We start from the raw sequence: 23,795 nt of genomic DNA, 5'->3' as shown, positions 1-23,795 counted from the left end.
TTCGCGCCGCCGCCCCGGGACCACAACTCCCAGCAGGCTCAGCGGCGGCGCGCACCGCTGACGACGCACCCGCACCAGGAGGTGCTTAAAGCCGGCGCATAGGCCTGCTTCGCGGGACGCCGGGCGAAGGACGGGCCAAGGGCGGGCCCGTTTAAGCCCGTTCAAGACCGGCAGAGCCGGGACGGGCCACCCCACTAACATTCCAAAAAACTTTGTTTAGTGAGTACTGTGGATTTAATTTCTTTTAACTTATTTTAATTCCCACTTCTGACTGGCTTATGAACAATGCCATCAAAGGAGGTTAAAGGGAAAACTGACACTGTTGCATTCACTGGAGCAATGGATCAATTCATTAAAAGGATGAACTCTGTTGTTGATGAAAGTATTGTCATCATGGAGAGACGGGTTTCCCAGGAACTTTCCATTGCAAGACGATCTTCACTAGGCCAAATAGCCAATGCACAAACTCCTGTTTCCTTGGGCAGAGTTGTACCTAATGGGGGAGTTGATGTTTCACCAATCTTAGAAATAATCCCATTGCAGGAAATTAATAGTGATGCACTACATTTTACAGATGGGAGCTCCTCTACTGTTTCAGAATTACTCTTACTTTCACCAAACACACTGCCCACTGTCCCCAATGTTGTCAAGGTGCATAACACAAGACAACAGAAAGGAGCTAATACAGGGACAATTCCCAAGGTGAAATCGGGGCCACCGAATAATCATGGTGGAAGAAAAAAAAAAGGGTTCTAAAAATATCACAACAAGCCCTGGCATCATGGAAATACCTGTTATCAGTGATAGTACAAACATGGAGCATGATGCATAAGACCATGGGGACACGATACAACCGACGGGGCGACTTAACTAAAGAGGTTACGGAAGGGATTGTGAATATCGAGTCGAACATTATTTTTGACACACTAAAACTCTTATTATGTCCACTTGAGGAGAGGTTGAGAAAGGTAGAGACCTATCTAAAACGGATTGAGAGGGACATCAAGGGAATCGCTGAATCCTTCCTAAAAAATGTCAACCCCAGTGTACCTCATACACTACCGAAGGCCAGGGTCACTAAAACTGCAGAGGCATCAGCGGCTACGAAGGACCCACCAGTACAGAAAATTACTGAGGGGATTCCTGAGGCAGCCAAAGACAAGGATGCAATGGAACCTAAAACAAGCAAGCCAGATAAAAATAGTGTACCACAGGATAGTAATGGCAAAAATTATAGCGCAGAAAGCACTACAAAGACAATTAATCTCCCCCCAGAGGTTTCCCCATTTGTGGTTATTCTGGCTGGAGTGCCAGAATTCGGCAAACATGAGGTAGAAACCTCTGCAACCCTATGGAACAGGGTTGTTCAATGGTTGGATGTAAATAGACCACTACCCCCGCATATGATGGGCAGAATCCTTACCATCAGGCGAGTACCTTGGGTGGGGCATTTGGCAAAAAATATAAACGGGGATTGTATATTAATCAATTTTGACAATCATAGAGTAGTAAAACATATCTGCAACTGGAGGTACCCTAGTTTAGGCACCACTATTCGTCCTTTTCAACTGACCTATTTCTGCCCACCAGGCCATTTCTCATCTAGGGCAGATGGTTGGACAATGGTGCAGCGAAATGGGAGGGGGCCACGAGGTGGAGGCTGGTTATTGCCGCCTCTACATTTAGATTATATTTCCACCAACAATCGCTTCAGTTGCTTAGATGCAGTTGATTGACTGCAAGACACCCTTCCCCCTCTTCCCTCACTGTCACCATGTCAAGAGACTGTAGAACAGGTACTCTAATATCATAGAGTACCCAATTCAAAAGTGGTAAGAACCAGGGACACTAATGGAGTAGTACGTCCTAGTACAAATCAGGCAGTTGATCAAATGTGGATCACTGTCACCACAGATCAGCCCCCAAGTGAAGGTACAGTAGATGAGGTCATAGTCTTAAAGACAGGAACAGTCTGTACAGACCTACCAGTAGTGGGTAGGTATGACAGTTCTGAATAGGGGCAATTAGAAGCCCAACTACACCTCCACCATCGAGTAGTAGTGGCACAAACGAAGGGTTGATTTTAGTTAAAGTAGTCTCATGGAATGTAGCAGGAGTGAGTACAAAAACAAGTGACCCTGAATGGAACAATTATATGAATACCTTTGATATCTGCGTTTTGCAGGAAACTTGGGCTACAAATCAAATACACAGAGTTGGATGATATAAAACATATCAGATAGACGCGGTTCCATCAACCAGAGGACGCGCCTCAGGTGGTTTATTAATATAGGTCAGTGTATCTATTAATATTGGCATACATTTTTTTAATATTGACTCTCTTGATTTACTTGGCCTGGAAATTACCACTGATGATAAAAGGGTGATTTATCTTATTAATGTCTACAATAGACCATGTCCATCCTATAAGGAGTCACCATGCATTGATAAATTAGAGATTCTTATGGACACTTTGGGTCCAGAAGCAAGTGTAATTATATGTGGGGACATGAACTGTAATTTCGAACCTATTATAGGCATGTATAAATTGTATGAAGAAGAGGATGCTGCTAATGGAATACCTTCTTTAGTTAGTAATGGGGCGGCTGCCGGAACCACCCTAGCTCTTCAGATTACAAGGTTACTCACAAGTCAAGGACTGAGGGCATGTAATGGGTGCCTGCCATCTCATAGCCCGAAAGCACCCACCTTCAAGAGGCGTACATGTGAAAGTAAAATAGATTGTCATTGTCTCATCTGATCTATGGCCATATACAAAAGACCTGAAGGTTAAGGAAAGATTTGATAGCGATCACCGCCCCCTTGAAACTAGCTTTTTACAGAGCTTACTAAAGGGGTCGGAAGTTAGCGAGGGAGGTCAAAGCCAAATACAACCACCCACGATAGACAACATTATTCTTAGTAATAATCGACGGTCTGTGAAATGGGCATACATCTTGGGAAAAGAAGAGTTATTGGTCAATATTTATTGTTCTCTTGCAAATACATTTGATTCATATAACCCTGTTGAATGCGAATCAGGTGAATTTATTAAACTGCACAAAGCCTTTTTTAACAAACTATTAGAACTTATGACAAAAAAGCCAAAAAAAGGGACTGGTGTAGTGAATGCAGTGCCTGCTGGCAAACCCTGGTTTAGTAAAGAATGCTGTGTCGCAAAATTCATACTGATTGACGCACTTAAAACAAAAGGTGCTCTAGAAGTAAAAAAAAAAAGGAAATTATATAACAAAGTATTGGCAAAAGCAAAGTCTTCCTGGGACGAAGAACTCTGGTCCAGTATGTTGTCAGCGGCTAAAACAAAGGACCAGAAGTTATTCTGGGAAATAGTAGCTAAGGGAAATAAAAGGGAGAAAGGCGCCAGAGAGGTCTTCCTAGATGAAGCAACGTGGATAAACCACTTTAGGAACCTTTATGCGGCGCAAGGGCCTGGGGGAGTAGTGCAGGAAGAGGGAGCTCTACCTGTTGTAGATGATGTACACCCACAGGTAGTTTTTAACTTACAGGAGACAGAGCTAGCTATTAACTCGGTCAAACAGGGAAAGGCCCCTGGACTTGACAAAATCCCAGGTGACCTCTTCAAGCATGACTTGGCTGTATGGGCACCATATTTAAATAATCTGTGCAACACAGTTGCGGCTGGCGAACCAATCCCGGATACATAGAATGGCGCAGAAATTATCACAATTTTTAAAAAGGGGTACAGAAACGATCCAGCTAACTATCGCCCCATAAGTCTTTTAGATATAACCCAAAAAATATATGCCAAGCATATATTAAACCGTATTAATGCATGGTTGGAACAAGAATCAGTTTTAACAAAATACCAAGCAGGCTTCAGAGAAAAAACAGGAACCATAGACCAGGTACTAAGGCTATGCTGCTTGTATTGGAAATATGTCATCATTCGCAAAGGCCACTTGTATGTGGCATTCGTTGACCTACGAGCAGCATTTGATCTTATCCCCCGAGATCTACTATGGGAATCCTTGAAATGCCTGGGACTCCCAGGGGATTTGTTAAATTTGGTGATGGGTCTGCACAAGGAGAATTACGCTAAGGTTAGGTGGGGCCCAAACGGGGAACTTTCACAATCTATCCCTATAAAAAGGTGAGTACGCCAGGGGTGCGTGCTGGCTCCTACACTCTTCTCCCTCTTTGTTAATGACATCCCGTCCTATATGGAGAAGTGTGACAATGATTCACCTAGATTGGGGGGTGAACGGGTTCCGTCCCTCCTTTTTGTGGACAATACCATCCTTATTTCACAAACTCCGCGGGTTCTCCAGAATTTATTAGAAAAGATCCAGTCATATTGCAATCTTAAAGGGTTAGAAATTAACATAAAAAAACAAAATACATGGCACTGAGCTCGCACAAAGTTTTAGAAAAAACCTAATGTTAAATGGTCACAAATTAGATCACGAGCAGAATTTTACATATTTAGGTGCATTAATTGATTCACTACTAGCATGGAGACCGCAGCTAGAAAAAACGAAAATAGTGTTCAAACAAAACTGCCTCCCAATTTTAAAAAGACACAACAAATGTTTGAACAAGGCAGTTACCCCAGCTTCAGAGATCTTTAGGTACAAGGTCCAATCAGCGGTACTATATGGAGCAGAATTATGGGGACCAGTATGCAGGAAGACTTTTGAAACCCTTGAGAATAAGTTTTTTAGGGGAATATTAAAAGTGCCCACTAACTCCACGCTGACACCACTATTTTTGGATCTGAATATTAAACGGACTGACCAACATGCAATGCTGAGACCATTATTGCTGTGGGTAAGATTATGGACAACTCCCGAACTGAACGAATATAAAAACGGGTTGAAAGAAGTCATGGATCTAGATAGTGGCAGCAAAATTTACTGGTTAAAGCATGTAAGATCCTGGTTAGTTAAACTAGGACTAGCCCATTTTTGGAGCGAGCCAGAATCTATGAGTGTGGGTTCAAGAAAAATTGTCAAATTGTCATTCTGGTCCTATATAAGTTATGATTCTGCATACATAAAAATCCATGGCCCCTTAACGGAAACATTTTTAATGATTAAAGATGTGTCACATTTGTAAACATTTTTGGATGAGGTACAGCCGCCACTAGCAAAAACCTTGTATATAAAATACAGATATGGAATATTGAGAACTAAAGCCCTTGAGAAAAGTTGGGTGAAGACAAATAGTGATCTCTGCACTTCATGCTCTAACAATGCAAGGGAAGATGTCTTACATATATTATTTTTCTGCTCCAGTTATGCAAAGCCAAGGAAAAAGTAGATAGTGCCGCTATGTCGCATTATTGGTTCGAATTCCTATAAGGAGGCTGGTAGAATCTTAAAAACAGACACCAGTCAAGTAACTGTGTTTGGCATCAGTAGATTTCTTCTCGCTGCTAATTTTATTAGATTAAAAATGGGTCTTCATTTTTAACCATATAACTTGTTGAAACCCTCCTAAACTAATATCATGATCGTTACATATGCCATAAGCAAAGGATGACCGAGTACCCAACTTTACGGTTGGGCATACCAACTATGTATTTTTTTTAACATTTCATTGTAATTTTTAATTATTATGCCATGGTGGTTACAATTTTAATTGTTTTTTAACTTGTAAAAATGTTGATTATTTTTAATTCTATATTTATTCAAAATGTGTGAGGATTTTTTTGACCGTAATACCATGACTCAAATAAGATGATGTAGACCGGGATGAACTGAACTGATAATGTAATGTAATATCTGAAAGAGACACGTTAGTGATAGATTCCTTACCTTAGAATATCCCCAGGCGTCAGACTGGATCCGGAAATTTTTGCGTAGCAATATCCCTGCGCGCTGGTAGGCGTCGTCTGCGGCTCCGCGTCCGTCGTCGGCGTCGTGAGCGCCGGGATGACGTCATCGGAGTATATAGACGGCGCCCATGCGCGCTGACGTCAGTTCTTCTTTTTTCCGCGCCAGCTAGCGCAGATCCGGAAGAAGCTCTACCCCCAGTCACTTTTTGACTGAAAACTTTTTTGATCTTTTTGATCCTCTAGTTAGTCGATTCTCGACTATCGGTGCCAGGGATGCCCGGGTTCAAGCCTTGCTCGAAGTGCGGCCGACTCATGTCGGTCACGGACCCCCATCGCCGGTGCCTGAAGTGCTTAGGCCTCGACCACGACGATCGAACCTGCTCCGACTGCCGGACCCTGACGTCGAAGGCTAGGCGGGAGCGGTCCCGCAAGCGTCTCGAGCTGAGGCAGTCGGCCCCGCGCCGCTCCAGGTCCCGGTCCCGGTCCCACGGGAGGTCGAGGGACAGGTCGCGAGGTCGGAGTCATCGACGTTCCGGGAGTGGACACCGATCGTCTGGTTCCAAGTCCTCAGGTAAGAGGCATGAGAGGTCGGAGCGACACCATCGGTCCTCCGACCCGCCCCGTCGCTCGCACGATGCGACCGGGGATTCGGGCGACACCGCCCACGCGGCTCCGCGGGAGTCGCAAGCGTCGCCGCCTGCCCCACACCTTCGGGTCCCTGGGCACGGCGCGTCGCAGGAGGAGGTCGAGAGGTACCTCATGGCCATGAGGGCCCTCCCTCCTCAGTCGGTTCCCGTGGCGCCTTCGGGCCGATCGGCTCCGTCTGGAGGTCCTTCCGGGTCGGGCGCTTCGGCCCCGACGACGTCGGGTGCTTCGGCCCCGGCGCCGCTGGCGACTTCGGTCCCGGCGCCGCGCGACCTCGCTGGATCCGGCTCCGGATCCGGGACCTCGCCGGTCGACCTTACGACCTCGCCGGCGACGTCCCTTCAGGTGTCGTCCCCGGCAGCCGAAGTGGTTGCCGACCCCAATGCTTCCTACGGTCCTACTCAGGTGTCGGAGGGGCGCCGCTGGGCGCCGATTCCGTCGGCCTTCGGAGAGTTCTATCTCCACGAGGAGGCCCTGGCTGTTAATCCTGGTCTCCAGGAGCCGGGTGACGAGGAGCAATGGGAGGGGTCCGAGGACCCTCTGGCACGTGATTGCCAGTCTCATCAGGACTGGACATATGAGCTTGGGGAGGCCAGTGGTATTGACACCTCGCCAGACACTGGATTTACGTCGCCCCCGACTGTGGCTTCGGAGGCGGGTTCTGCTTACAGTGTAGTGTTGACGAAGGCAGCTAAGGCCCTAAACCTTGAGCTCCCCGTCGCGGCCGTGAGGACTAATCTCCTCACTGAGGTCCTCAAACAGCAGTCCGGCTCCGCGGAGCCCCTTCTGCCGTTCAATGAGGCCTTGTGTGACGTTCTGCTGGGCACTTGGTCCAAGCCCGCCACAGGTCCCCCTGTGGATAGGAACGTGGCCAGACGCTACCGCCCGGCACTGGGCGACCCTTGCTTTTTGTCCACCCACCCCACCCCCGAGAGCCTGGTCATCCAGGCCTCCAACTCCCAGACCGCATTTCCGTCGGCCCCGCCCGACAGGGAATCCAAGAGATATGAGCAGTTCGGGAAGAAGGTCTTCTCGTCTGTGAGCCTAGGGCTCCGGTCAGTGAACACCAACTGTCTCTTGGGCCGCTACACCCACACTCTGTGGGGCACGGTTGCGGAGGTGCTGCCACAATGCCCTGAGGAGGTCAGGGCTAAACTCAGCCAAACCCTTGCGGACGGCCGAGATGCGGCACGCTTTTCTATCCGGTGTGGGCTGGATACCACGGACTCACTGGGCAGGGCGATGGCAACGACGGTGGCGGTTCGACGCCACGCCTGGTTGAGGTCCGCCAATTTCTCGGCCGATGTCCAGGCCACTCTCCTGGACATGCCGTTTGATGGCCGTCGCCTCTTCGGCGACAAGGCAGACCATGCGCTGGAACGTTTTAAGGACTCCAGGGCCACGGCCAAGTCCTTGGGCCTTACGGCCCCACGCCAGCAATCGGGTGCCTTTCGCTCCTTTCGTGGCCACGGAAGGGGCGCCCCACCACGGACCGTCAGCCACGCGCCGCAGAATGTTCAGCAACGCGGTGGCGGCCGTGGGAACCGCCGTGGCGGTGGTCGGGGCCAGCGGCGAGGCCAGTCCACACCTCCCTCAGCAGCCCCCGCCTCAAAACCTTCCTAGTCCGAGCTTTCAGGCCCATGTGACGCCTGTGGGAGGCAGGGTTCGCCATCACCTCTCCCACTGGCATACAGTCACTTCGGACAGGTGGGTGCTGCAAATTGTCCGAAGGGGTTTCTCCCTCCCCTTCGAGTCTTCCCCTCCATCCATGCCACCTCAATACCACCGTGTGTCGGGGGATCACTTGCAACTTCTGCAAGAGGAGGTTTCGGCCCTCTTGGCCAAGAGGGCCATCGAGCGCGTTCCTGGGCCAGAAGTAGGGCGTGGATGTTATTCCCACTACTTTCTGGTACCCAAGAAGGGCAAAGGGGGCCTACGCCCTATCTTGGATCTGCGGAACGTCAACGGCTTCCTCCGGACGGAGAAGTTCAAGATGCTCACTTTGGCTCAGGTCCTGGCTGCCCTAGACCCAGGAGACTGGATGGTAGCGTTGGACTTGCAGGACGCCTATTTCCACATCCCCGTCCTGCCGGCCCACCGGCGTTACCTGCGGTTCACGGTAGGCCTGGAGCACTTTCAGTTTACCGTGCTCCCCTTCGGCCTTACCAGCGCCCCACGGGTGTTCACGAAGGTGATGGCGGTGGTCGCAGCTCATCTGCGCAGGCAAGGGGTATCAGTCTTCCCCTACCTCGACGACTGGTTGTTGAAGGCGGGCTCGCCCCAGGCAGTCGTCACCCACCTCCAGACTACGGCCGACCTCCTGCACTTGCTGGGGTTTTCCATCAATGTGCCGAAGTCGCACCTGTGTCCCTCTCAGAAGCTCCTTTTCATCGGAGCGGTTCTCGACTCGGCGCAGTTTCGGGTTTACCCACCCGAGCAGCGGGTTCGGGATATTCAGGCTCTGATTCCTGTCTTCAGGCCGTTATCCCGGGTCTCGGTCAGGTTGACGCTGCGGCTTCTGGGACTGATGGCCTCCTGCATCCTTCTGGTGCGTCACGCCAGGTGGCGGATGCGGGCTCTGCAGTGGGACCTGAAGTTTCAGTGGGCCCAGCATCAGGGCAACCTGTCCGATCATGTCCTGAGCTCGGAGGGCACTGCGAAGCAACTGCAGTGGTGGCTCACGGACCGCGACTGGGTCAGTGGCAGACCCCTCTCTCTACCCCAGCCGGAGCACGTAGTTGTGACGGACGCGTCCCTCCTGGGCTGGGGAGGCCACATGGGAGAGGCGGAGATCAGAGGCCTCTGGTCTCCGGCGGAGTCCCGGCTCCACATCAACCTTCTGGAGCTGCGGGCGATTCGTCTTGCGCTGAAGGTATTCCTCCCCTCTGTCAGGGGGAGCGTGGTGCAAGTGTTCACCGACAACACCACCGCCATGTGGTACTGCAACAAACAGGGCGGTGTGGGGTCGTGGACCCTTTGCCAGGAGGCTCTGCGCCTCTGGCAGTGGCTGGAACATCAGGGCGTGACTCTGGTGGTTCAACACCTGGCAGGTTCTCTGAATGCCAGGGCGGACGAACTCAGCCGCCGGTGCATGATGGATCACGAATGGCGTCTGAACTCGGACGTGGCGCAAGGTCTCTTTCGACAGTGGGGAGAGCCTTGGTTAGATCTATTCGCCACAGAAGAGAACGCGCAATGTCAGCAGTTCTGCGCGTTGGAGTTTCCAAGGCGGCACTCGCTCGGAGACGCTTTTCGTCGCGAGTGGAGCTGCGGCCTGCTGTACGCCTTTCCGCCTATACCACTTCTGCCCAGAGTGCTGAAGAAGATCAGGCGCGACCGGGCCCAGGTCGTCCTTGTGGCTCCGGACTGGGCACGAAGATACTGGTATCCCGAGCTACTCAGCATGTCAGTCGATCCCCCGATTCGTCTGCCTCTTCGGGAGGACCTTCTGTCGCAGCAGCAGGGGACGGTCCTGCACCCGAACCTGTCCAGTCTCCACCTACAAGCTTGGAGATTGAGCGGCGGCAGTTGAGGCCATTTGACTTGCCTCCCGAAGTCTGTGACATCATTCTGGCAGCCAGGCGTCCCTCCACGAAGTCGGTATACGCCTGCCGGTGGAATAGATTTGTGGCATGGTGCGCAGCAAAGGCTGTGGATCCCCTCTCTGCACCCCTTTCGGAAGTGCTGCTCTTTCTTCTTTCCCTTGCCCAGCAGGGCTCTGCTCTGGGCACTCTTAAAGGGTACCTTTCTGCTCTTTCAGCCTTCTTGAGGCTACCAGATCAGCCTTCCTTGTTCAAGTCCCCTATAGTGAGTAGATTTCTGAAGGGCATCACGCACATGTTCCCTCCTGTTCCCTTCGTGATGCCCCAGTGGGACTTGAATCTTGTTCTCACCTATCTGATGTGTGCTCCCTTTGAGCCACTTCATAACTGTCCTCTTCGTCTCCTTACGCTGAAGACGGCCTTCCTGGTTGCCATCACCTCTGCCAGGAGGGTGAGTGAGCTCCAGGCTCTTTCTTCTTCTCCACCTTTCCTGTCTGTTCATCCTGATAAGGTGGTGTTGCGTACACGGCCTTCCTTTCTGCCCAAGGTTGTCACGGCCTTCCACATCGGGCAGTCCATCACCTTGCCCACCTTCTTTCCGCCTCCGCACCCCTCGAAAGAGGAGGAGAGGCTCCACCGTCTGGATCCAAAACGTGCGCTCTCCTACTACCTAGACCGCACTCGCCAATTCCGGGTGGATGACCAACTCTTCGTTGGTTACGTGGGCGCGAAGAAGGGAAAGGCTGTACACAAGAGGACCATCTCCAGGTGGATCATCTTGTGCATCCAAGCATGCTACTCTATGGCGAGGAAGGAGCCCCCGGCTGGATTGTGGGCTCACTCCACTCGGGCCACGGCAACGACAACTGCCCTGGGCCGCGGTGTCCCCCTGCAGGACATCTGTCAGGCAGCCACGTGGGCCTCGCTGCACACGTTCGCGAGACACTACTGCCTGGACAGTCAAGTCCGGAGGGATGGCTTCTTTGGCCGTTCCGTCCTCCAGGACTTTCTGGTGTGATATTGGTTCGCAGACCCACCACCGGGGTTGGTATTGCTGGGGTATCTATTCTAAGGTAAGGAATCTATCACTAACGTGTCTCTTTCAGATGCACAAGTTACTACTTGTGTAACGATATATCTGTAAGAGACATTAGTTAGTGATAGATTCCTTACCGCCCTCCCATCCTCCCCGTTTTGCGAACCGATATTTAGGGTTAAGGTCATCCCCTTTCAGGGCCCTAGTTTTAATGGCACCAGTGTTAGTTCTATCATGGCTCTGCGTATCTGGCGCGGAAAAGCTGTGTTATCAGAACTGACGTCAGCGCGCATGGGCGCCGTCTATATACTCCGATGACGTCATCCCGGCGCTCACGACGCCGACGACGGACGCGGAGCCGCAGACGACGCCTACCAGCGCGCAGGGGTATTGCTACGCAAAAATTTCCGGATCCAGTCTGACGCCTGGGGATATTCTAAGGTAAGGAATCTATCACTAACTAATGTCTCTTACAGATATATCGTTACACAAGTAGTAACTTGTGCTTTAAGTAGACCTCCCATACCCCACTTGTGTTTTTGAATATTATATAATTGTACTCTAATGAATTTTAACTGTATATCTTTTATGATGCAACTGCAACGAAATAAAGATTATTGAATTGAGTATGCAGCGTTTGGTTTTAGCAGTAAAAGCTATTGTTGCCCCCACGGATATTTTGAAAATGTAGCCTTTGTTTTTACTGTGTTGTACAAATTGTTCCTTAAGCTATATCAACTGCTGTTTTGGAAACATGCATTTTAAATAAAATGTTATAGTTTGTTATTTGGAAAACATTTGATGCATACAGACCGTAGTATATATTTAAACCCTAGGCATGTTTTGTCAAGGTTCCTAAAATGTGTTATTTGTAAATACCTATTTTTGAACTACTTCACTACTCCTGTGGGACCTTTCTAACCCTCAGCTTTTGTTTTAATAGCAGTTAAATCTGTTATGGCGTACAGTTGGTGTGACTGCATACATTTATAAATGTTAGTGTTCAACCCCTTGCAGTCCAAAAGGGTATTTTTAGTTTGGTGCCCCATAGACTGACTGTTGTTCTCTCTCTCGTGGCACTTTACCCATACTTTTATTAATCTCAAATACCGTTCCTGTGTCCTCTCTTGGTGTGTGTTTGTTTGCATAGTGCACGGCCGGGAGATACAGGCTGCAGTGGGGACACTGCCTTGCACTATATCCTTGCTTTTTTAGGTCTCGCCTGTCGTTAGCAGCACGCATGCGCTGACCTTGCCATGCGAGGGCTTCTTGGAATCAATATGAATTCCGAAGGTTACAGAGGCGGACTTAAAGCCACTCCCATCTTTTCCATTCACTGGCATCAAAAATGCTAGCTCCGGATTGAAAAGAAGGCTTACTAGTCCCTCCTTGTTACCACCCTGTCCACTTGTGGCCCCGCCCACCGGAATTGGATCTCTCACATGCGGCGTAACACATGCACTATATTTTTTGCACAACACCAACAGCTTTTTTTTCAATGTGCGTTGAACAATAAATGTAAATATTATTGTGTGCCTGCATATGGCTGTTATGCGGGTCAAGGTTGTTTGGGCTTGTTTCCTTAAATATCTTTGGCTAATCTGTGGAGTTTCCGTCCTGTCATTCACGGGAGTCAGCTGTGCTCTGACACAGAGAAACAGAAGCTTCATCCATGAGGGGCGGCGACATCAGTGAATCCGATAGTGAGCATCCACCTGGAGATCGTGGTGGCCAGCCACTACATGCTGGAGTACCGAGGTGCTGGGCTTTCGTTCGAGACCGGCGCATTCGGTTTAACACCTACAGCGCTCATCGGAGAGCAAAAAGGACAGAGCCGAACAAAGGTAACGCCTGGGTTTCACCTTAGTAGTACCCCTGTTGCGCAACTCCATACCAGTACTCTCACAGGAGAGATTACTGATACCTCACCGTAACACAGAGCCTCCAGCATTACTTCATCTGTACTTGCATTTCATACCACTCCATACGTAGCAGCCAAAAGCTACTTTGTAAAGTGTGTGAGATAGGTGGCTTCTTCATGCAGGTGTAATCATTAAAATAGCGCTTTATATTCTGGAATTTGTAGTTTAACCTTCCACGCCCCCTCTATTAGTTACGGGACAAAAAGCCTGTACATACAAAGTACTATATACCAACATGGAAGGAGTTAGAATTTGTCACACGTTATAGGGGCATTTGAGAACCTGCGTTATAAACGGTGTGCTTTACATCTCAATATACCCTGCAGTGTTTTAAATGGGCAGATTTGAACAAGTAGTCTGCACTTCTTTCATGTGAATAGGAGATTACCTGCATTTCTTAGAAGGGCGGGCAGGTACGCTAGGATTGTAAGTACCAACACTTTTATATTCGCATTTCATGCACCGACACAAACCAAACGCCTTTGATCGCGAGTGTGATCTGTCAATGTTGGGGACTGACCCCTGTACGAGGCCTTTCTGCCTTCAGCCTTTTTTTCAGTATTTTTGTGATAATCGCAGTGTTCCAAAGGTCACACCATACAAAATATTATTTGGTGGTTGCCTAAACGCCATACATAATTGCTTGTATAATGGTTGTGTATTTGAACGCGTTGCCAAACATGTTTTCACTCACATTAAAGTTTCCTTTTTGTTTATGGAACTGAAATAAAATGGTTCCATTTATTTCCGCGCTGAAGAATGAAAGTGAGTACCAGTCTAGCGCAAAGCTCATAACGCTGTCACCGGGAAATAGCAGGAAAAGGCAAAGATCGAACATTAATAGGTTAAAATATCACTTGAGCACTTAGTAACATTAGACATAGAAACACTAATCCTTCACTGCCAAGGTTTCAGATTGCAATGTGTGACATTATCATAATATCGGTGTAATTATGAGTGACATTTCAACGACTATAAGTGACACTTTCTTGCAAGCAAAATCAAGCAATTTAAAATAGTGCTATTTACCACCCTTTAACAGTGACCCTCAAGTCTCCATTACCACTCTTACATGATTTTCATAGTAGGGTGTAAAAGCACATTACATCACACAGAGATAATGTACCCCACGTGTATAAATCAGTGTATAGCAAATGTTACATAAGAGGTGTAGGAAAGGAGCCATAGGGCATTCATACTGGGTAAAGTTTGAGTGATTCATTGTGAGAAGCATAAACTCAGATTTTAAAATGTACCATTGTGGCTGGGGGTTGTCTTCACTAATAAGAACTGATTTCTACCCAAATTAACCATTTTGGCATTATTAGGATAATGAACAAGCATTTGCAATGCAGTAGGTCTTGCATTTACGTGAGTTTAAGCTATTGGCATTGTAAATAACTGCCTTTTATTTATGTTTTAAAAAGAAAACAAAAATAAAAGGCAAGGTTATTTGCAAGGTCAATAGCTCAAACTCGCGTCAATGCGAGGCCTATTGCATTGCAAATGCTTGTTAATCTAGGATCCAAAACCAGATTGTTCTATTAGCTTTTTTCAGAAGGGATGCTTTTGGGCACCTATCTTGTGCAAAATAAATTAGCCTGGTAAGTTTTAACTGATGCTGCCAGCATGAGTCATGTCCAAAGAATCCCACATTTAGACCTGATTCCCCTTAGAAGGAAAATTAGAAATGAAGAATGATAGCCCCATCATTAACCAAAGACAGCTCACTGACAGTCTAGGTAGCTCCTTATAATAATTTGCAGTCTCGTTAGTAGATACCAGCTTAAGGAAACACAAGGTCGGCCTACCCTGCATGAGACATTCACAGGAGTCATTCATTTATTAATGATGGACTTCAGCCAATTCTATAGAAAGCGTCACAAACCTAACCTGCCCATAAAATGCACATCTCACGCCCAAGGTCACAGTCTTATTCCAGGACCGTCTCCGTGCTCTGTAGAGATTTCTGTTACTTTGAGATGTAGAGCTTCCTCTTCACACATTAGCTTTTGGTCCACGGCTGACAAATATCACACATGTAGCTCTTCGACCTCGATATCTTCATGACCGTGAATAGTAGCTTCTACTCTAAGAGGTCCCAGACCTGCTTACTATGTGCAGTGGAAAAGAAACCAGCATTTGCAATGCATGAGGTCACACATTTGCAAGAGTTTGAGCTATTGACATTTTAAATGACAATGCCTTTCATTTGTGTTTTGAAAACCTGCTAGCGATGCTTAAACACACACTTTGCACGTATAGTAGTTGCTTACGAGTAGCAAGACTGGCAGTAACTGCACCTCTTTTACTGCCTGCCTTGTTTCTCAAGCAACAACTATAAGCACAAAGTGCGTGTTTACGCACCGCTTGCATGCTTTCAAAACATATAAATAAAAAGCATTGGCATTAACAATGCCAATAGCTTCAACTCTCGAAAATGCGAGAACTATTGCATTGCAAATGCTTGTTTTATTGAATTTTTCAAATACGCTAACTACAGTTAGCATATATAATGTGAAACATGTTATTTAGCAGTTATTGACATGCAAAACATGTATAGAACTATAGTGACTAGAAATAAAAATAAAAAACCCAACATTAAACAACGTTGCAGGTACACACTATAATGAGTCGTGTATAATGAATATGATACAATCAGACAGCCGGCACAGTGGTTACTTTTACCATAGAGGGCACATCAATCAGTGATCTCGGAGTCGAGCAGCAAATAAGAACGTAGCAGCTGCCAAATGTTTTAGGGCGGGAGGCAGGGGGCAGCAGAGAAGCATAGATATCGCTGGTGGTGTCGCAGTACATCAGGTCTCGCAACCAGGCCTTCACCAACGCCGGCGTAGTTGCGCCCCAATGCAAGGAGACCTGCCTCTTAGCCAGTAACAAAGCAATTGCGACAAAGCGTCTGATCCCCACACCCAGTGGAGAGAAATCCCCCAGCAGGGCCAGTAGTGGCAAGGCACAAGGTTAGACTCGACTATAAGTTCTAGATGTCTGAATACCGCCTCCCAAAATGCTAAAACCGCCGGGCAGTTCCACACCAGATGTATAAAATCTGCATGCTTTGCAGCACATCTCGCAGGTATCTGGATTACTGCGGTCCATCTTGGCAAGCAGCACAAGGGTAACGTAAACCACATGTAGGTATTTAAAATGTAAGAGCTTCTGTTTATAATTATTAGAGATATAGCGTGTTTACTCGCAGCAACAGGTCCACATTTTTACAGGCAAAGAGTGTGTTAGGTCGTCTTCCCATGCCGCACACGCCCCCCTTCGGCTGAAGTGTGTGCAAGATGATGCAGCCGGGAAACGAGGTGTGTGCTTTTGGGTGATGTAATTATTGCGGTGAGTGGCAAACTCTGGGGGTTCCACAGTCAAAGGGCGAAGCGCAGCAGCCAACGATGCTAGATTCACCAAACAGCATTATGTCTCCACCAACTGAACCTACTTTATAACCTCTCTCCAGCATTGACGGTGTATCGCTCACAGGAGTCCTATAGTGACATAAAGTTTCTTTCCTGGAATAAATTGGTTTACGAAAATAAAAAAGATAATCAAAATTGGTATTAAGTGTTTTACGAATAATGATATTATCTGCTTCCAGGAAACTTGAGCAGAACAGCCTATCTATGTTAATGGTTATTGCTCTTATGTTACCCCAGCAGTTCTATCAGCAGGAGGTAGATCCAAGGGGGGGGGGGGCTTACTTACACTTATTGCAAACATGATCACTCTAGGAAAGGTGAACTTTATTAATAACTCTCCCCATTTTCATGTTGTTATGTCTAAAGGCTCTGGGAAAATTGATTTGCTTGTGATTAACTTTTATAATAATAATTTTAAGAATCCTACACAGGTGACAGATGAGCTAGGGGGAATATTGGAAGCTCTATTAACATATCATCTAAGAATTTTAAAAAAAACGTGGGCTGGGCATTTTAATGTACACTGTTGCCTCAAATAGGATCAACGTATTTGTGGGGTAACTGACTAATGATTCGTTTCTTGTCAATTTTATGCTTCATAATTATGGAAATATTTTAAACAGATTTTTATTAACTTGGGATCTAGCTATAATAAATCTGTGTCACCACATGGCTGGTCAATTCCTCCCTACCTTTAAATGCACTGAGTTACCTCGACAATTGATTTTACAAATATTCAGGCCAATCATAAGAGTTGTATCAAGTTGAGTTGACCAAGTTCAGTGATCATGCTTACCTTCTTTTTTGTTTTTGTTTTAGCCTTTCTTTGCCAAGTCAAGATGTATATGTGCCCCAAGCCCGATATTGAGTAGGAAAAATGATTTTACTCTCATATGGGAGGAAATTGATCCAATTCACTTCCTCCCAAAGGTTGAAAAGGTAATGTTGCTACCTGAGATTGAATCCTGCCTAGATACCAATACTGATAGCCATCAGGTAGTAACATCATTTAATAACATTTTAACATCTATAAACTGTAATCTTACATGCCCAGCCATAACAAACGCTCCTTCCACGAGAAGGTGGTTTGAGACAAATTTCTCAAAAGCCTCTAAAGAACTTCGTACAGCTTTTAAAATAAGTCCCATAAATAAAGATCTAATAAGGAAGCTACGGGCTGACTATAAAACAATTAGAATGGTGAGAAAAAAGGAGTTATGTCATGTTAAACTCCATTTAACGCCATGGCTGCTAATGGTTTTCCCCTCCTGTGCTGGGTGGCTTTGAAAGCCCATTGTTCATGACGAGCTCAGCTCGTCGTGAGTGTATGAGAGGTGTACATCATGACGAGCTGAGCTCGTCATGAGCGTCGAAGGAGTTATAACACGCACGGCTACTCGGCAGTGTCCCGGCCCGGAAGCCAAATGGTAAAGAAAACGGGGAGCTGACCTGGCTGGATGGTTACTTGAATAGCAATATTTTTCGATTTTTTTTTTAAACAGCCTTAGGACGCTCTGACAGAGAGGGAGCTGCCTCCCATTCTAGCCAGGCGGTACCTGGGTACAACAGCGAGGCATTGACCCATGGAGCATAGGTGTCTGGGTGGCACATAGAACGTGAAGGGTCACCTAAGATACTGAGGCCCCGCCTTGTAAAGAGCACCGTGGGCACGCGTGAGAGCCTTAACCACATGGCTGCTGGGCGTTTCCCCCCCCCCTGTGCTGGAAAATGCCATTTTAGTGGCACCATGACGAGCTCAGCTCGTCATCAGCACACGACACCCGTGGGTGATGACGAGCTGAGCTCGTCATCAGCATCGAAAGGGTTAAACAGAACACGTTGGTCAACTGGGAGTCAGTACAGATCCCGTGGAGTCTGCCTAGCGCTAGTCCTGCCAGGATTACCCAGTAAAGTTCTAGCATTTGCGTTCTGGACAACCTGCAGCTTTTTTAGCTGATATGTTGGAGAGCCCGGGTCACCATTTCTTTAGCCACTTTGGGCAATAGGGGCAGAAACGTCTTTAGGCATTTCAGTGTGCCAAAGCACACACTGGCTAGTTTATTAATTTGTGGCAGAAATTTTAGCTCCTCACTGAACTATACCCCCACATTTTTTGCCAGGCTCCCCATTGATTTAGGCATGGGGTAACCCACCCGCCAAATATCCTCTTTGAAATGCGGGGGAAGGATCCATAAAGGAGCACCTCAGATTTCTCCTCGCTCCATTTCAGTTGGTCCTGCGCTAACCATTAAAAAAACTTCAGCAAGACAGTTTTTGGCAGTGATCAGAGAAAGATCAGTTTTCTTACATGTGAAGAGGAGCTGGGTATCATCAGCAAAAGCTGTGATCTTAGCAAAACTGAGTTACGAGATGAAGCTTGGGTAAATTTGGGTGAGGCATCGAGGAGTAAAGACAGCAAGGCCTTTTGGAGGGTGGTACACGCCCCTCTTCTTCAGGAACAGTGGGGCACCTCTCTTGATACTCGTATAGATGAATCCTCCTGGCTCTCTCACTACCAGAGTATCTGCAATGTGGAGAAGGATAGTGCTATAAAACAAACGGTTGACTCAATGATTGCCCACCGAGGGATGGAAACCTCATTAGAGGAAATTGAGCTTGCACTCTCTCAATTGCCTGCCTTAAAGGCAGCGGGCCGGATGGGGTTCCTCTGGATATTTATTTTAACAGAAAACATTATGGACTCCGCTCTTGAAAACAAGTTTTTAATGTGGTTTCTAAAGTGGGACCTTTAGTATTTTGGAGACAATTGCTGATCAACCATATATATCAGAAGGGGGATCCCATGAATCTGGCAAATTATCGTCCAATCTCTCTGCTGGATAGCACTGTAAAATTAACGGGGAGATTGCTCCTAAATAGATTGGAGGAGTGGGCATTCGCCAACAATGTTTTACCGAAGACTCAATATGGGTTTAGAAAGGGGAGGGTTACAATCGGCCAAGGACTCAATCTAGTCTTACTTGCAGCAAAGTATGTTTGCGCAAAAAAGGGCCAGTTTTATATGGCTTTTGTGAGTTTGCTGGTTAACAGATCGAAAACCTTTGTTATGATAGGTGGACTGGGAAGGAAAAAGTTTATTTCATTTCATCTAGATGGGGGCTCTTTGAAACGAGTAGAGTCATTTATGTATCTAGGCCTCTTCTTTGATTCCAAACTTAACTGGTCCGCTATGGTTGCAAACAGAATCAATTTGCTGCAAGGAAGCATAGTTGCCCTGTGGAAATTTGCCTCTAAATTGGGCAAAAAGTCAATTAGAGAAAGGGTAGAAATGTATCTGGCAAAATCTGTAGCCATAGCCACCTATGGCGCAGAAATTTGGGGCACAGCTGAAGTGAGTACTTTGCAGAGAGTGGAGGATGTTTGTTAAAAGTTGCTTTCGGTTAATCCGGCTTGTTCTAATTTGATTGCCCACAAATAACTTGGCCTCCCTTTTATTACTGCATCTTGTTTGTTTTGTTGTTCTCCCTTTTATGACTGACACAATCAAACTAGCCCTTCTCCTCTTATGCTGCGTATTTGGAAAAGGGACTCGGTTGGGTTGAATCAAGCTGTAATAGAAGATACAACTAATCTTGACTGAGACAATAGTATTCCCTGGCTAGTATACAACAGGAAGTTTCTCACAGATTTGGGACTATCTTTTCTGTACACAACACTCTGCAAATGCTTGTCTTTTTCCAAGACTAAGCTGAGAGAGGCTTTTATTAAAAAATATGAGTTGGAAAGATGGCAACGCAACCAAAGCAAAGTCAGTTATATTCTACCAAACTCTGCCCATAGTGCCCACTGGTCATGATTCATATCTCTCCTTTGTTAGTAACAACATGCATTGATATCTTTTAACAAGGATGAGACTAAATGTTTTTTCACTGATGGCAGGATACCCAGATCATGAACATTCATTAAATAATTTATCGCCATGTCCTTGTGATGGCCTGTCTATTCAACAATGTCCTATATTAAATTTTTCTGTTTTCATAAAATGCAGAGAAAAAATACATCCTCCCTTTGATGACAAAACTAGGTCTGTTTTCTCACACTTCAGCTTTTGCAGTTATTAATTCCTTGGAAACTCCTCGTATCTGTTTCATGATTGCAATTTTTTTACTCAGTCCTTCGGACTAGGAGAAGTTCTATAGATAGGGGTGTTGTTTTATATGATCATTCTTGTTAACTTGTCGTCAATTGCCCAATCCCTGAAGATGAATTGCTGTAGGTTTTTAAATATGTTAACTAGAATTTGATATAGAATAAGGGAACGTGTACGTTGGGGTAGTGCCATCTAAATTGCCTGTTGTAATAATCTCTTTTTATAAGGAATAGTTGTTTAGCAATGAGCTTACTTGTAAATATTGTTTTTTTAAGGAAAACACCCAAAAAATCAACTGATATTCATCATTTTTCGATCAAATTGCACTGTGAGAACTATTTGTACTCTTATGCAGCCACTAAAGGTGAATAACGTTATTTTGATTTGATTGATTGACTTTACAGTATAGGCAGTTCTGGTTCCTTGAACGAGGTGATGCGTTCCTACAAGGCAGTGAGGGCTATGCAAGCATTCTTTTTCACTGGAAGCACACACCTAGTAGAATTTATCTACTATGAGAGTAATTTATATCCATTAGTGCTGTTGTGAAGTGCAGAAGGAAGAATGCTATATCCAATTACGAAACAGGAGATGCGAGAGTAAAACACCTTAAGATCACCAGAAAGGGCTAGATTAGAAACTTCCAGAACAGTGAATATAAATGTGCAAGTTGTCGGAATATCTAATTCCCTCAGTAGTATGTTTTTATTTAATGTGCACTTGTAGTATGTGGAGCTATATGAAAGCTGAGCTAATCTAAAACCATCAAGCTAAAGTGAGCGTGGTATCTATTAGGTTAAAATTAGGTTAAATAATGGAAGTACAGTTATTGATGTCTACGCTGTTCGTATGAGGTTCATGGGTGTATTAGTGACTGCTTTCTATGCGTTGATGAGATATTGGTGTTCAGTGTCCCAAGGTGATGGTTACAGGTTTGGATGCCAGTGGTCAGCTTATCTTATCTTTATTTTTTCAGGATATATAGGAATCCAATTATTAACACAGCCTGTATCCCCCTTTGCAGAATATTAGTAGATAAATGGCTAGCAGAAGAGTTAGTTCAGCTTTTGCAAATATAGTAGCGTGATTTTAGACTTATTTTCGCAAAAGTAGTTGAGCTGGCATATAGTAAACATCTTCTTTGACTCTAGAGAGTTAAATGCGTTATATCATCAACTGTGGACCCTTACTCGCCATCATTTTCGATTTCTTACATTTCTCAAATATTTAATGCAGAAAAACTGATCATTAGGCTACTGCAACTCTGTCCTAGATTTGTTTCTGTGATGGGCAGAAAGACTCTGCTGATTTCACATGTTTGAATAGGGAAGCGGGAGATCAGAAACCGACCTCATATTCAGTACATCCTTTCTTTCAATGTAGCAGAAAATGATCTGTATATGTATTGCAGCCTAGCATTTCTATTGGACTTTCCTACCCCATGGTGTGGCCCCAAAACTCTATACCATTGGCCAGGTAAAGTGTTACTCCGGTTGTTGTGTTGATTAGAAGAAGGTCTTAGTTGTTTTGTTAACTCTAATTTGAATGGCTGAAAATTGTGCCTAATGCCCCGAGATGTGCTCCAGACTTAATACACCAGCATGTAGCAGTGCCCCATGCCGAAGCCGTATGCAAAATAGGTTTCCCCAGTTGTTTTTTCAAGCCACCAAAAAATGGTTATTGACTTGGGATTTGAGTGTGGGAACAGCTAAGTCTGCATTATCTTTCTAAGTTATGGCAACATGTTGCCCGAGCCTGCTTACTAAACGTTACACCTAACAGAAGGTTCAGGAGGAAAGGTCACATAAATAATACAACTTCCCACATACAGTAAAAATCGAAATTGAAGAAGAAAAGGAGAAAGAAAAAGAAGCCTATCAATACATAAATTCAGAAAAAGTTTTTAAATTTCAAAAAACATTATAGTTTATTCAAGATATTTTAAAGTTAAAAAGGATGGTTACGCTCAAGACAAAATGTTGGTATTAAAAAAAAACCAAACATCACAAACCAAACATGTGGCTTAACAAAGAACATTACATGTGTAAAGGAACAACACAAACAAAAATGTGTCCTTAAAGAATTATGGCCCTAAAAAGTGTCGACGGCGTTTCGACTGCTGTATTACTGAACGGTCATCATCGGGACTGGAATTTGCTTGAGCGTTGCAAAGCTTTCTAGAAAGAGGACGGACCAAACGATAATGGATGGCTGTCAAGATAATTCCAGCTTGCAAAAAACAGAATTCAGAAGAGACACACCGTGTCCAAAGATTGCAATTTAATGGATAAACGCATCAATAGAAGGCGTTTTTGGAACTTTAGTCGTGTGCCGGGAATCTATATTGCCGATTTATTGGGCGCTTCATATGGGTGACTATTGACATCAATTATCCATTAAATTGCAATCTTTGGACACGGTGTGTCTCTCCGTCCGTCCGTTTGGGATCAAGATCATTTCCTACGCGGACGAAACGCAGCTGGTGGTCTCCCTGACACAGGAGACCAATCTACCTGTACAGAGCGGACTCAGAGAGTGTCTAGAGGAGGTAAAATCCTAGATGTCCCAATCATCCTTAAAATTAAATGGAGACAAAACCGAGCTTATGGTCCTCTGCAATTCGGTCCCCAGCCTCCCGCCCACCCTTTGGCCACCCAGCATGGGCCCTCCACCTACCCCCAAAAACAGTATTAAAAGCCTGGGAATATGGATGGATAGATCTCTCTCCGACGTACAAGCTACCAAACTCTCGGCCACCTGCTTCGGCATCATGAAGATGCTTAGGAAAATTCTCCCCCTCCTTCCTATGGAAGCCAAGCAAGCAGCGGTACAAGGCCTGATCCAATCTCGTCTCGACTTTAATAACGTCCTCTACCTTGGAGCCCCAGAATCCACCTTGAGGAGGCTGCAGATAGTGCAGAACTGCGCCGCACGTCTGTTACTTGACATCCCTCGCAGACAGTCAGTTAGGTCCGGGCTAGTCACTCTCCACTGGCTACCAGTGCGCCAAAGGGTTCTGTTCAAAGCCATGTGCATAGCCCACCAGTCCTTCTGGAACTCTGGCCCCAGGATTACACAGGACCTAATCCATCATTACAGGCCCAACAGGAACCTAAGATCTAACCAGTCCTTCCTAGCAGTCACCCCGAGAGTAAGGAGATCCAGATCTGGAGGTAGGTCTTTCTCCTACAATGCGGCGAGGGCTTGGAACGCCCTCCCATTGCACTTAAGATCCAACTCTAATCTCACGACCTTCCGCAAACAATTAAAAACCTTCCTAT

At 46.1% G+C, this 23,795-nt stretch overlaps 1 protein-coding gene across 2 annotated transcripts in view; it reads left to right on the top strand.

Annotated features, from left to right (window-relative positions):
• SCAPER (S-phase cyclin A associated protein in the ER) overlaps positions 1-23,795 on the top strand; it is a 3,157,511-nt gene that overhangs the window by 694,112 nt on the left and 2,439,604 nt on the right. The gene's annotated exons all lie outside the window — the stretch shown is intronic.

Source organism: Lissotriton vulgaris, chromosome 2_2 (genome assembly GCF_964263255.1).
Source record: "Lissotriton vulgaris chromosome 2_2, aLisVul1.2, whole genome shotgun sequence".
Classification (NCBI taxonomy): domain Eukaryota; kingdom Metazoa; phylum Chordata; class Amphibia; order Caudata; family Salamandridae; genus Lissotriton; species Lissotriton vulgaris.
This window is presented reverse-complemented; position numbering and strand designations above follow the sequence as displayed.